The following is a 13230-nucleotide window of genomic DNA, read 5'->3' on the forward strand; positions in this document are numbered from 1 at the left end:
ATACAGCTGTACTATGCAACACATTCGGAGGTTGGATGCATTTTTATTCTGAAGTTACACAACAGATGCATTTTTATTCTGAAGTTACACAACAGATGCATTTTTATAAGGAACACATACCGAAGAAATTCAGGCGAAGTGTAGTAAATTTTGTAACATCTAAAACTTCACACAAGTGAAGCGTCTACTGTATTTTAGGCATATTAATCCTGCTCAGGAAGCAGAATCGAGCAATATTTTCCTAGGTATGAGAAATTAATCTTTCCCATTGTGATCCAAAAGTTGAGAAGATCTACTAGCCATAAATTGTTGTAATCCTATTTCATTCCACCGCCGCCCCCAAATTAGAAAATGACTGATATCAGATGCTAACATTTGTACCAAATATAGCAAAAGCAAGCTGGATCAATAGACAACGCACTTCAAAGTGAAGCAATACAAAGTTTTTACTTGATCGGGCCAGAAATTAGGATCGGGGGCTTGCCGCACGTGCAAGCCCCCGACGTGCACTCACCCGGCGCGCCGACATCTGAAGCCTGGGCCTGCTTGGAATTCCTGTCACTGGCCCGGTTCAGATGTCGGCGCGATGTGCTTACCTGATCCAGCGGCATAGTTACTGGGAAACTTCATTCATGAGTTTGATAGTAAGAACTGTCAAACTCATGAAAAGTACAGGCGCCCAAAAGACTAGTTTAACTTTAAATAAAATTTTAAAAAACATCCCAATAATTAAATAAACTATAAATAACTTAAAAAAAACTATTTTAAACAATTAATCAAATTTTTGCAAAAAATAATTTTTTAAGAAATCAGGTCTAAAATTAAACTTACCTTACTGTAAAGTCCTTAAAAACAATAAAGCTATGGAAAAAATGTTATAATTTTAAATAATAGACCACTTACCTTCAAGAATCCAGTCCTTACGCCTCCTTTTTATATGTGTAAAAAGTTCAGGCCCTTGCACACGGGCAAACCTGTCAAAAAGAAGGAAGTTCAACGCTCCTGCGCGCACGCGTTGAACCTCTGAACCCCTTGGAGGAAATGCTGGTTTCCCGCGCATGCGCTGTGCATGCTGAAATCCGGCACTTCCAACGGGCCCACGCGTGAGTACCCCGTCCGTACTCACGCGTTGGGACCGGAATTACTGGCCCATTATTTTGTATATAGTCTATTCCCACATTCTCTTTTATAATTGTTTCTTCTGACTATTAAATCCACAGCACCTAAATTACTGATTTATTTTATAAATTTGCAAAACTTCAATCTTGTTACCCTAAACCCTGTGAATGCAGCCAACAAATCACCTTGTCAGATATATAAAAGGCGGTATGATGAAATTTATCTGTTTGTAGAACATCTATTTCATTTATACATGTACTGCTGTGGTAATCAGTTTGCCAATTTATTTGTTTAAATATTAGCTGCCTGGGGGATTTCTGGCAACTTATCCTATCAGTGGATCTGCAAATAGCTTGCTTTAAAATCTATACGCAAATGCATTTCCATGAAGTGGGCGTGGTGGCAACGGCCTGTGTTCTTTTAATGTGTAGCCAGGAGGAGGAACACCTGTTCCTCCTCGCTCCACATATGTTTTAAAGCCTACCTTGTTGATTGCGGCCTGGTTTTCCTGGATGTAGGCAGCGCTGGCTGCCTCAATACAAACCCATCTTGCGGTGGGCTCCTCAAACAGGCATTGGGCCCTTTGCATAAGCAAATAAGCGGCCCAATGCCTGTTTCAGATGTGGGCCCACTGACATTTTGGCCTTTACAAATATGGCGGGCAGCGCACAGCCAACTCGTAATGAGCAGGTGCTTACTGCCCACCATATCGGCAGGTTATGAGGCTGCTTAGTGCCCAAAATTCCAGGCCATTTACTCCTCACTTGTCTCAGCATAGATAAAACCATGTGGTTTCATCCATCCTAACAAAAACACGAGTAAGAAACATTAATAACAACAGAAAATGCTGGAAAAACTCAGCAGGCCAGGCAACATCCATGGAGAGAGAAATAGAGTCAACGTTTCAGGTCGAAACCCTTCGTAAGAAACATTGTTGTGCTCCACCAAGCAAATGGATCAACACACCTCTATCCTGAGTCCAACAATCTACCTGGCAGGTGGTATGTGAAAAATCTGGTCAGCTAACTGCACTGGATTACAAAATAGAAGGCTCAAAAAAAGATTTACTAGAATGATACCAGAACTCAGAGGTTATACCTATCAGGAAAGACTGAACAGGCTGGAGCTCTTTGAGGGGTGACCTGATAGGGGTCTTCAAAATTATGAAAGGGTTTGATAGGGTAGACACAGAGAAGATGGCCTAGATTTTCACTGTGCTGTGAGGCGGGCTTTTAGGCGTGCGGGGAACAAAAATCCCGAATTCGGGGGTCCCGACACCATCCCGCCCAAAACCCGCCTCCACTTAAGTTTCAAAGGAGGCGGGTACCCACCCCGCACTGGGACCCACCGACCCCAGGTGGGAAGGGATTAGTGCCAATTAACTGCCTGTTAACAGGTAGTTAACAGGCAGTTTTTAGCCTAATCCCTATTTTGAAGGTTGTCGTGTGGGATTCCCAAAGGCACCAAACCACGCCAGGTTAGAGCAGGCGGGTCGTCGGGTTGAAGGACTTGGAGGGGTCGCGATGTCGGTGTTCATGTGAGTGATGGGTGCATGAGTGCAAAGGTAAGTGTGTTTGGTGTGTCTAAAGAAGTTTAAATTACCTGTACTTACCTTAACAGCCTTTCTTCCTCTAGGCGTCGGGAGTCCATCACTCAGCCGGTACTGAAAGCCGAATGGCTGCGATCTGTCAAAAGTGACAGCCTTCAGCTTTCAGTGCCGGTGAGTGTTCTAACTGAGTCTGTGTAGAAGGACTCAGGTTAGAAGTCAGACTGTCAGTGTTTGACAGCTTCAAACAGCTGTGAAACACTGATATTTCATCTGTCAACACTACTTGACAGATGAAATTTCAGTCTGTGACGTCACCTGTTGCCGGGTGGCCCTTAATTGGCCTGCTGAGCCCGCTGGGCGGGCTCAACAAGGTCAATCAAGGGAAAATCGCGTGGATTGGCCGGACGTCGATGGAGGAGGGACTAAAACCCGAAAGTTGTAGTCCCGCCTCCTTCCCGACTGCTGAATGAAAATCCAGCCCGATGTTTCCACTTGCAGGCAAGACCAGAACTAGAAACCATAAATATAAGAGATAGTCCCTAATAAATCCAATAGGGAATTCAGGAGAAACTTCTTTACCCAGAGAGTGGTTAGAATGTGGAACTCGTTACCACAAGGAGTATTTGAGGTAAATAACATAGATGCATTCAAGGGAAAGCTAGATAAGCACATAAATGAGAAAGAAGGCTGTGTCGATGGGATTAGATGAAGAGGGGTGGGAGGAGACTCATATGGAGCATAAACTCCGGCATGGACCTGTTGGGCCGAATGGCCTGTTTCTGTGCTGTAGTACCAAGAAGCACTGATCCTCAACAAACAAATGCATTAGTTACAGAATTCCCTATAAAAGATATCTGTCCCAACAATGTGTTGAAGAGCACAGCTGTATTTCATGTGACTGCAGCAACAGCGAGTATATAATCTAGCCTGGCACTTGAGGGAGTGCTGCACTGTCAGAGGTGCCATCTTTTAGATGGGACGTTAAACTAAGGTTTCTTTTGCCCTCAGGTGGATATTAAAGATCCTCATTGCACTATTTGAAGAGCAGTTGATTTCTCAACCAACACTACTAAAATAGCTATGTGGCCATTTATCTTATTGCTATTGTTGGGACCTTGCTGTGCACAAATTGGGTAGTATATTTCCATACATTACAACAGTGACTACACTTCAAAAGTACTTAAATTACTGTGAAACACTTTGGGGTGTCTGGCGAACATGACCAATGCTATATATATGCAAGTTCCTTCTTTCTTGTCAAAACAAGCTATCTGGACTGGAGCTTGAATCCACAACCTTCTGACTCAGAGGCAAGAGTGCTGTCACTGAGCCAAAGCTGACAGTAAAGGTCAAATTAGACTTGCATTTATATAGCACCTTTCACAACCTCAGGATATCCCAAAGCGCTTTACAACCAATTAAGTACTTTTGAAGTGTAGTCACTGTTGCAATGTGACATAAAAAACCTGCAAAGGGACATAGACAGGCTAAGTGGGCAGAGATTTGGCAGATGGAATACAATACTGGAAAGTGTGAGGTTATGCACTTTGGCAGGAAAAAATCATAGAGCAAGTTATTATCTTAATGGCAAGAAATTGGAAAGTACTGTAGTACAAAGGGATCTGGGGGTCCTGGTGCACAAAACTCAAAAAGTTAGTATGCAGGTGCAGCAAGTGATCAAGAAGGCCAATGGAATGTTGGCTTTTATTGCTAGGGGGATGGAATATAAAAACAGGGAGGTATTGCTGCAGTTGTACAAGGTATTGGTGAGACCGCACCTGGAATACTGCATACAGTTTTGGTGTCCATACTTAAGAAAAGACATACTTGCTCTCGAGTCAGTACAAAGAAGGTTCACTCGGTTAATCCCGGGGATGAGGGGGTGGTCATATGAGGAGAGGTTGAGTAGATTGGGACTCTACTCATTGGAGTTCAGAAGAATGAGAGGCGATCTTATTGAAACATATAAGATTGTGAAGGGGCTTGATCGGGTGGATGCGGTGAGGATGTTCCCAATGATGGGTGAAACTAGAACTAGGGGGCATAATCTTAGAATAAGGGGCTGCTCTTTCAAAACTGAGATGAGGAGAAACTTCTTCACTCAGAGAGTGGTAGGTTTGTGGAATTTGCTGCCCCAGAAAGCTGTGGAAGCTACATCATTAAATAAATTTAAAACAGAAATAGATAGTTTCCTAGAAGTAAAGGGAATTAAGGGTTACGGGGAGCAGGCAGGAAATTGGACATGAGTCTAGGTTCGGATCGGTCATGGCCCTGTGGGTAGTGGAGTGGGCCCAGGGGCCGTGTAGCCTGGTTCTGCTCCTACTGTGTTCTAATTCTGTGTTAGATTTCAGGAGATGGTTTTATTCCTGTTCCTGGCTGGGGTGGAGATCGCCTTTACAGAAGGTAAGTACTGTAGAAAATATAGGGACAGAGTGATCTCCTGGAAGAATTTCGATCGCCTAGATGGGTCGGAGAGGAATTTCCCAGATTTTTTTCTCCCAAATTGGCCATTGGGTCTTTTATCTGGTTTTTCGCCTCTCCCGGGAGATCACATGGGTTCGGGTGGATGCAGAGTGATAGAAGATTTGAGGTTAGGATCAGATCAGCCATGATCGTATTGAATGGTGGAGCAGGCTCGAGGGGCCGATTGGCCTACTCCTGCTCCTATTTCTTATGTTCTTATAAACGGCAGCCAATTTGACATCTATCTGAAAGACGGCACCTCCAAATTATTTATTACCTTCTCTACTTTTTACTTCCCATGGCAGATTTGTAGTTTTTGGTGAAACAGTCATTGGTGTAGCACTGCTCAGGGAGGTTTTTTTCTTCACAGCGGTTTGCACATTTATCTCACAATTGCTTGTAAATTTTCTGTTTGGTCTTGGTATTGTAGTTCCAAAAGAAGCAGAGGGCAAACAATAACTCGGACCACATAGAGTTTGTTCACAGTAGATGGAACATAATTTTCTACCTACAGGAAACTTTTTTATCCGGCACCGACGGGATCGGCGTGGTGCCAGTTTATCAAAAAGTCCGGATTACAGTGACACCAACGGGATCAGCGTGGTGCCGGTTTATCAAAAAGTCCGGATTACAGCGACACCAACGGGATCAGCGTGGTGCTGGTTTATCAAAAAGTCCGGATTACAGCGACACCGACGGGATCAGCGTGGTGCCGGTTTATCAAAAAATCCGCATTAGAGAGGTATAGTAAAAGGTACGAGAGCCCCGTACATGGCCACAGATCCAGGCGTCCCTGTTGCATAGCAACAGGTGCAGGAACCCCGGTTACACGGCCACGGACCCAGGAACGGCCACTAATATGAAGTAAAACTTACCTGAACCTACTCCTGAATTTTGCCGGTTAACAGAGATTTCCAGCTATTTAGGTGCCGGTAAATCGAGAGTTTCCTGTACTTAGCATGGTATACACTGGGTATTATACTTCCACTAGAAGAGAGATTCCAACCCCCAAGATGCATCTCTCTCAAGGATTTTTTCTGTAAGGGCTGGAAATCGCTAAACCAAGTGAAATTTACAACTCAATCATCATACTACCGATTAGATAATGAATCCAAGGCTGAATTTAGTAAATGTTCAGAACTGTGTATTTTGCGTGCTTGTTATGACTCTATTTGCTACACCAGAGTGAATAAGGAAAATGACAACTTAAAAGAGTATTGGGCCTTTCGGCTTGTGCCGGCTCTTTGAAAGAGCTATCCAATTAGTCCCATTCCCCTGCCCCTTCCCCATAGCCCTGCAAATGTTTCCCCTTCAAGTATTTATCCAATTCCTTTTGAAAATTATTATTGAATCTGTTTACACCACCTTTTCAAGCAGTGCATTCCAGATAACTCGCTGCGTAAAAAATGTTTTCCTCATGTCGCCTCCGATTCGTTTGCCAATTACAGTAAATCTGTGTCCTCTGGTTACCGACCCTTCTGCTACTGGAAACAGGTTTCTCCTTATTTACTCTATCAAAACCTTTCATGATTTTGAACATCGCAATCAAATCTACTCTTAACCTTCTCTGCTCTAAAAGGAGAACAACCCCAGCTTCTCTAGTCTCTCCATCCCTGGTACAATTCTAGTAAATCTCATCTGCACCCTAAAGTGTGGTGCCCAGACTTGGCCACAATACTTCATCTGGGGCCTAACCAGTGTTTCAGAAAGGTTTAGCATAACCTCCTTGCTTTTGTACTCTATGCCTCTATTTATAAAGCCATGGATCCCGTATGCCTTTTTAACAGTCTTCTCAATTTGTCCTGCCATCTTCAAAGATTTGTGTACGTGCGCCCCAGGTCTCTCATGCACCCTCTTTAAGATTGTACCATTTAGTTTATATTGCCTCCCTTCATTCTTCCTACCAAAATGAATTACTTCACACTTCTCTGCATTAAATTTCAACTGCCATATGTCTGCCCATTTCACCAGTCTACGTCCTCCTGACGTCTATTACTATCCTCCTCTCTGTTTACTACACTTCCAAGTTTTGCATCATCTGCAAAGTATTAAGAACTTGGTTGTTTTTGTGGTACTTGTTGCTTGTAAATGGTATATTTGGAAGAGAAAAAGGTGTACTTAGTTTTCTGCTAGCTATTTATTTATCCTTGGCACTTACTAATTATGATTAGTTCTCATTTAGTCAATTATATATTTGGTTTGAGATTTAACAAATAAGTGGTTATTTAAACCAAACATGATTTTTTTCCACCTACAGATGAGTAGCATTTTGGATGTGACATTTTTGATAGGTGTGATGCAATGAAGGCTTGCTAGATATTTAATTATATGGACTGTACAGAATTGACTTTATTAGGATGTCGGGAAAGCTCAATGCAAGGATCAGAAGAATATTTGTTTGAACTCAAACCACGCAAAAGTAGTTACAAACTTTGTCCTTTCAACGGGTTATTTATGTCTGGAAAAGCATTTTGAGCCATGTAACACTAGGTCGTGGCTGAATTACTGATAAGTTACAGATCTGTCAATTTACTAGAAGCATCATTTGCATAATGGTCTGCCTGGCAACAAGATAAACTTTAGTTAATATTGTAACACAAGAGGTATTCATCACTTAGAAGTTACATTACAAAGAGTCGAGTTACAGAGTCTTTTTTAAAACAGTGCTTTCAAGTGTAAGATCTCAAGTTGATAGCACTTGTAACTATATATTACTGCTTCCGAGTCTCACTTACATTATCGGAAAGGCTAGAGTTTGTAATAAGAGAAGGGAGAAGAAAAAGAAGAAAAGGGATATCAATCAACCGTTATAATGTGTGTGCAGATTGAAAATAGATTTGATTCCAGGTGACCTCGCAGCAAACAGAAAAGAGGCATAGTCGACTATGCAATGTTAGCTGAAGGAAGTCCTGGTATATTGCTAATTTAAACATACAAAACGGCAAATCGACAGGAATATCTTTCTCCCCAAACGCTGTAAACTTTTTAGTAACCAAACACAGGATTAAATACACGTCGAGGGCCATGTTTCTCGACACTAAACAAGCAACAAGGTACAGGCGTAAAGCAGATCGCCTTGCTAGGTGGGGTGAAGCAAAACTAAAGTGTGAGCTGATGTGTGGATAAATCCCGCAATTGGGCGTCTAGAGTACAGCTGAAGGAGGCCTGGCCGCAGGGCTACCCAAGGACAAACGCTGACGTCCTCTTCATGGAAAAACACACACATCCAGTCAGCCAATCTCTCGGGCAACGTGCACCACAGATGACACTTTGTGCGAATAAACGCTACCTTATTTACGTCCGCTCTATTATTTTTTTTCCTCTGGCACCGGCTTGCTTTTAGTCCAAGTTGATTTCCTCCTCCTCAGGAATTACCTTTAAATACAATTTTTTTTTCAAATGAACTACCTGCACCTTGTCCGCCTCTGATCAGATCGTGATCGCTCAACATCCAAGTTGTCAAGTGCTCAAAAAGCAGCACCAAGGCGGAAACGCAGCCGCCCCGATTGAATGACAGCGGCGTCGTCCTATCGACGTGCGCGTTTAAGGCGACGATATGGTCCTGTGACGTATTACAGCCAATAGGAAAGGGGGTTGGAGGCGGGACGTTCAGATGGTGGGGGAGGGGGGCGGACAGCGCGCACCCAAGCTAAAAAGGAGCTCGAGCTTCGTCAGCCGCCGCTTCCGTGCTTCAAATTGACGCCGTGATTTATTTTTTTCGGGGGGTTTATGAGAGTGCAGGCCAGGTGAGGGAGATAATGACAGTTAACGGTAGTTACCCCAGCCGCCGGCGGCGTTTGATGACTGACGAGCGCTGCCTTATGCCGAGCCGAAGCGTTGCGCACTCACTCACCGCGGCTTGTCAGCGGGCCTGTCCGCGAGCCACCGTCACCCCACCAAAAACAAACGGCTGCCGTGTCAACAGCTCGCGCTCACCACTTCTCGCGAGACTTCAACTCGCGGACCCGCCTGCGCCAGCCAGCGCTTCCCAGGCTGCAGCCCAATGCAGCTTGATAGTGTTTCCCAGGCTGCAGCCCAATGCAGCTTGACAATGTTTCCCAGGCTGCAGCCCAATGCAGCTTGACCATGTTTCCCAGGCTGCAGCCCAATGCAGCTTGACCATGCTTCCCAGGCTGCAGCCCGATGTAGCTTGACAGTGTTTCCCAGGCTGCAGCCCAATGCAGCTTGACAGTGTTTCCCAGGCTGCAGCCCAATGCAGCTTGACAATGATTCCCAGGCTGCAGCCCAATGCAGCTTGACAGTGTCTCCCAGGCTGCAGCTTGACAATGTTTCCCAGGCTGCAGCCCAATGCAGCTTGACGGTGTTTCCCAGGCTGCAGCCCAATGCAGCTTGACAGTGTTTCCCAGGTTGCAGCCCAATGCAGCTTGACAGTGTTTCCCAGGCTGCAGCTCAATGCAGCTTGACAGTGTTTCCCAGGCTGCAGCCCAATGCAGCTTGACAGTGTTTCCCAGGTTGCAGCCCAATGCAGCTTGACAGTGTTTCCCAGGCTGCAGCCCAATGCAGCTTGACAGTGTTTCCCAGGCTGCAGCCCAATGCAGCTTGACAGTGTTTCCCAGGCTGCAGCCCAATGCAGCTTGACAGTGTTTCCCAGGCTGCAGCCCAATGCAGCTTGACAGTGTTTCCCAAGCTGCAGCTTGACGATGTTTCCCAGGCTGCAGCCCAATGCAGCTTGACAATGTTTCCCAGGCTACAGCCTTAAACCAGTTGCAGCCCAATGCAGCTTGCCAGTGTTTCCCAGGCTGCAGCCCAATGCAGCTTGACAATGTTTCCCAGGCTGCAGCCCAATGCAGCTTGACAATGTTTCCCAGGCTGCAGCCCAATGCAGCTTGACAATGTTTCCCAGGCTGCAGCCCAATGCAGCTTGACAATGTTTCCCAGGCTGCAGCCCAATGCAGCTTGACAATGTTTCCCAGGCTACAGCCTTAAGCCAGTTGCAGCCCAATGCAGCTTGCCAGTGTTTCCCAGGCTGCAGCCAACAGCTTGACAATGTTTCCCAGGCTGCAGCCCAATGCAGCTTGACAATGTTTCCCAGGCTGCAGCCCAATGCAGCTTGACAATGTTTCCCAGGCTGCAGCCTTAAACTAGTTGCAGCCCAATGCAGCTTGACAATGTTTCCCAGGCTGCAGTCCCACAGCTTGCCAGTGTTTCCCAGGCTGCAGCCTTAAACTAGTTGCAGCTCACAGCTTGCCAATGTTTCCCAGGCTGCAACCAACAGCTTGAAAATGTTTCCCAGGCTGCAGCCTTAAACCAGTTGCAGCCCAATGCAACTTGCCAGTGTTTCCCAGGCTGCAGCCAACAGCTTGCCACTGTTTCCTAGGCTGCAGTCTTAAACCAGTTGCAGCCACCAGCTTGCCAATGTTGACTAGGCTGCTGCCTTAAACTAGTTTACAGAAACTAATGACACAAAATGGTTATCAAGGGAGAAAAACCAATTATTTTAAAATTCAAATCCAGTGATTAAAAATGAAACCCATTTTGATATGTCATTCTTTAAAAAATAAACCTATATATATATTTAAATAAGTTTGCAATCTGTGTCACTATAAATATCACTCCTATGGCCTTCAAGTCTCCATTTTAGCAGCTAAACATCACATCTGTTTCATAATCAGACTGAGTGAAAAATGTTTCTGTGTTGTAACATTTTGCGACCTGTATTTTAAGCAAGCTTTGTAAAGTCGTAAATGATTATAAATATCTTTGAAACAGTTTTCTTTGGAACAGAGGAGGCTGAGGGGAGATTTAATTGAGGTGTATAAAATTATGAGGGGCATAGATAGAGCGCAGAGGAAGGACCTATTTCCCTTAGCAGAGAGGTCAATAACCAGGGGGCACAGATTTAAAGTAATTGGTAGAAGAATTAGAGGGGAGTTGAGGAGAACTATTTTCACCCAGAGGGCGGTGGGGGTCTGGAACTCACTGCCTGGAAAGGTGGTGGAGGCAGAAACTCTCACCGCATTTAAAAAGTACTTGGATATGCACTTGATGTGCCGTAAACAGCAACAATAACAACGTGTATTTATATAGCGCCTTTAATGTAGTAAAATGTCCCAAGGCGCTTTACAGGAGTATTAAGTCAAAAATTTGACACCAAGCCACATAAGGAGAAATTAGGACAGATGATCAAAAGCTTGGTCAAAGAGGTAGGTTTTAAGGAGCGTCTTAAAGGAGGAAAGAGAGGTGGAGAGGTTTAGGGAGGGAATTCCAGAGCTTAAGGCCTAGGCAACTGAAGGCACGGCCGCCAATGGTTGAGCGATTTATAATCAGGGATTCTCAAGAAGGCTGAATTAGAGGAGCGCAGATATCTCGCGGTGGGGAGGGGGGCGGTTGAGGTTGTGAGGCTGGATGAGATTAGAGATAGAGAGGAACGAGGCCATGGAGGTATTTGAAAACAAGGATGAAAATTTTGAAATCGAGGCATTGCTTAACCGGGAGCCAATGTAGGTGGACGGGACTTGGTGCGAGTTAGGACACGGGCAGCCGAGTTTTGGATGACAAGTTTACATAGGGCAGGACGTGGGAGGCCAGCCAGGAGTGCGTTGGAATAGTCAAGTCTAGAGGTAACAAAGGCATGGATGAGGGTTTCAGCAGCAGATGAGCTGAGGCAGTGGCAGAGATGGGCGATGTTATGTTGGTGGAAATAGGCGGTCTTAGTGATGCCGCAGATGTGTGGTCAGAGCTCATTTCAGGGTCAAATATGACACCAAGGTTGCGAACAGTGTGGTTCAGCCTCAGACAGATGCCAGGGAGAGGGATGGAGTCAGTGGCTGGGGAACAGAGTTAGTGGTGGGGACCGAAAGCAATGGCTTTGGTCTTCCCAATATTTAATTGGAGAAAATTTCTGCTTATCCAGTACTGGATGTTGGACAAGCAGTCTGTCAATTTAGAGACCGTGGAGGGGTCGAGAGAAGTGGTGGGGAGATAGAGCTAGGTGTCATCAGCATAAATGTGGAAACTGACGCTGTGTTTTCGGATAATGTCACCAAGGGGCATCATGTAGATGAGAAATAGGAGGGGCCAAGGATAGATCCTTGGGGACACCAGAGGTAATGATGCGGGAGCGGGAAGAGAAGCCATTGCAGATGATTCGCTGGCTACGATTAGATAGATAAGAATGGAACCAGGCGAGTGCAGTCCCACCCTGCTGGACGATGGTGGAGAGACATTGGAGGAGGATGGAGTGGTCAAACGTGTCAAAGGCTGCAGACAAGTCAAGAAGGCTACGGACCAAGAGCTGGAAAGTGGGATTAGGCTGGATAGCTCTTTTTCGGCCGGCACAGACACAATGGCCTCCTTCTGTGTCACAAACTTCTATGATTCTATAATATTATATTAGAGACCTGTATCTTTTTATAAGTAATGTACATAATATTTTTACTTTGTTTATGCAACTGGCCTACCAAAAAATATGGATCAATTCCAGTTTTACACATATATATTTTTATAAATGTGGCTGTATTTAAACATAAGAGTAGTTATTATCTCTTCTTACTCTCTTCACTGTGTTTCTATCACGAAGGCGATGCTTCTATGACTGGCACCCTCCAGTACCTTAGTAGCCATTTTTCACGTGAGCCTAGACAGTAAGTATAAATATTCATCAGTGGGAGCCAAAAGTGAGCTTAACCCTGTCCACACATAGTATTCATACATACATACGTCTAGCAACAAGTGCCGGTTAGTAGTAAGAGATAGGGTTAGCAACTCTTTATTTTCACTTCTCTAGCCTGGGAATGCCTCACGGACTCAGATGAACTGACTCGATACACAGCGCTCAACTCTGGGAACCCTTTACTAGTTTCATTGGTGTACACTAGTCAGTTTCTTAGTAAATTAAATATTTAATATTTAAAAACTTTCAAAACATGCCTACTTAGTGCCTTTGTGCCTAAAAATCTTTGACTGGTGCAGCTAGCTCTGGTGCATAGATCTTCAGCACTAGCTGTAAAGTTGGCAGGACCCATTGCCTTTGCTGTGTCCAGTGCAGTTAGTCACTTCTTGTCACATGGCTAAAGTTCCTTCAAACACTTCAGGCTTATCTCTGGGTTCCACTGTGGTTGAGCATGAGGCTCTTCATG

The 13230-nt window shown here is 44.8% G+C and overlaps 1 protein-coding gene across 6 annotated transcripts in view; it reads right to left on the reverse strand.

Annotated features, from left to right (window-relative positions):
• Positions 1 to 9082, reverse strand: part of LOC147108798 (oxysterol-binding protein-related protein 2-like) — an 86787-nt gene extending 77705 nt beyond the window's left edge. For 2 of the 6 annotated variants that reach the window (XM_086005636.1, XM_086005638.1), the window contains exon 1: positions 8421 to 8837. The gene's annotated coding sequence lies outside the window, so the exon portion shown is untranslated. Of the gene's footprint in view, positions 1 to 8420; positions 8838 to 8910 lie in introns of those variants that run through there. The other 4 variants (XM_086005637.1, XM_086005640.1, XM_086005639.1 and 1 more) reach the window with 4 other exon arrangements.
• Positions 9083 to 13230: the final 4148 nt, after the last annotated feature.

This window comes from Somniosus microcephalus, chromosome 13 (assembly GCF_052327205.1).
Source record: "Somniosus microcephalus isolate GS21.2 chromosome 13, FLI_Smic_1.0, whole genome shotgun sequence".
Taxonomy (NCBI): Eukaryota; Metazoa; Chordata; class Chondrichthyes; order Squaliformes; family Somniosidae; genus Somniosus; species Somniosus microcephalus.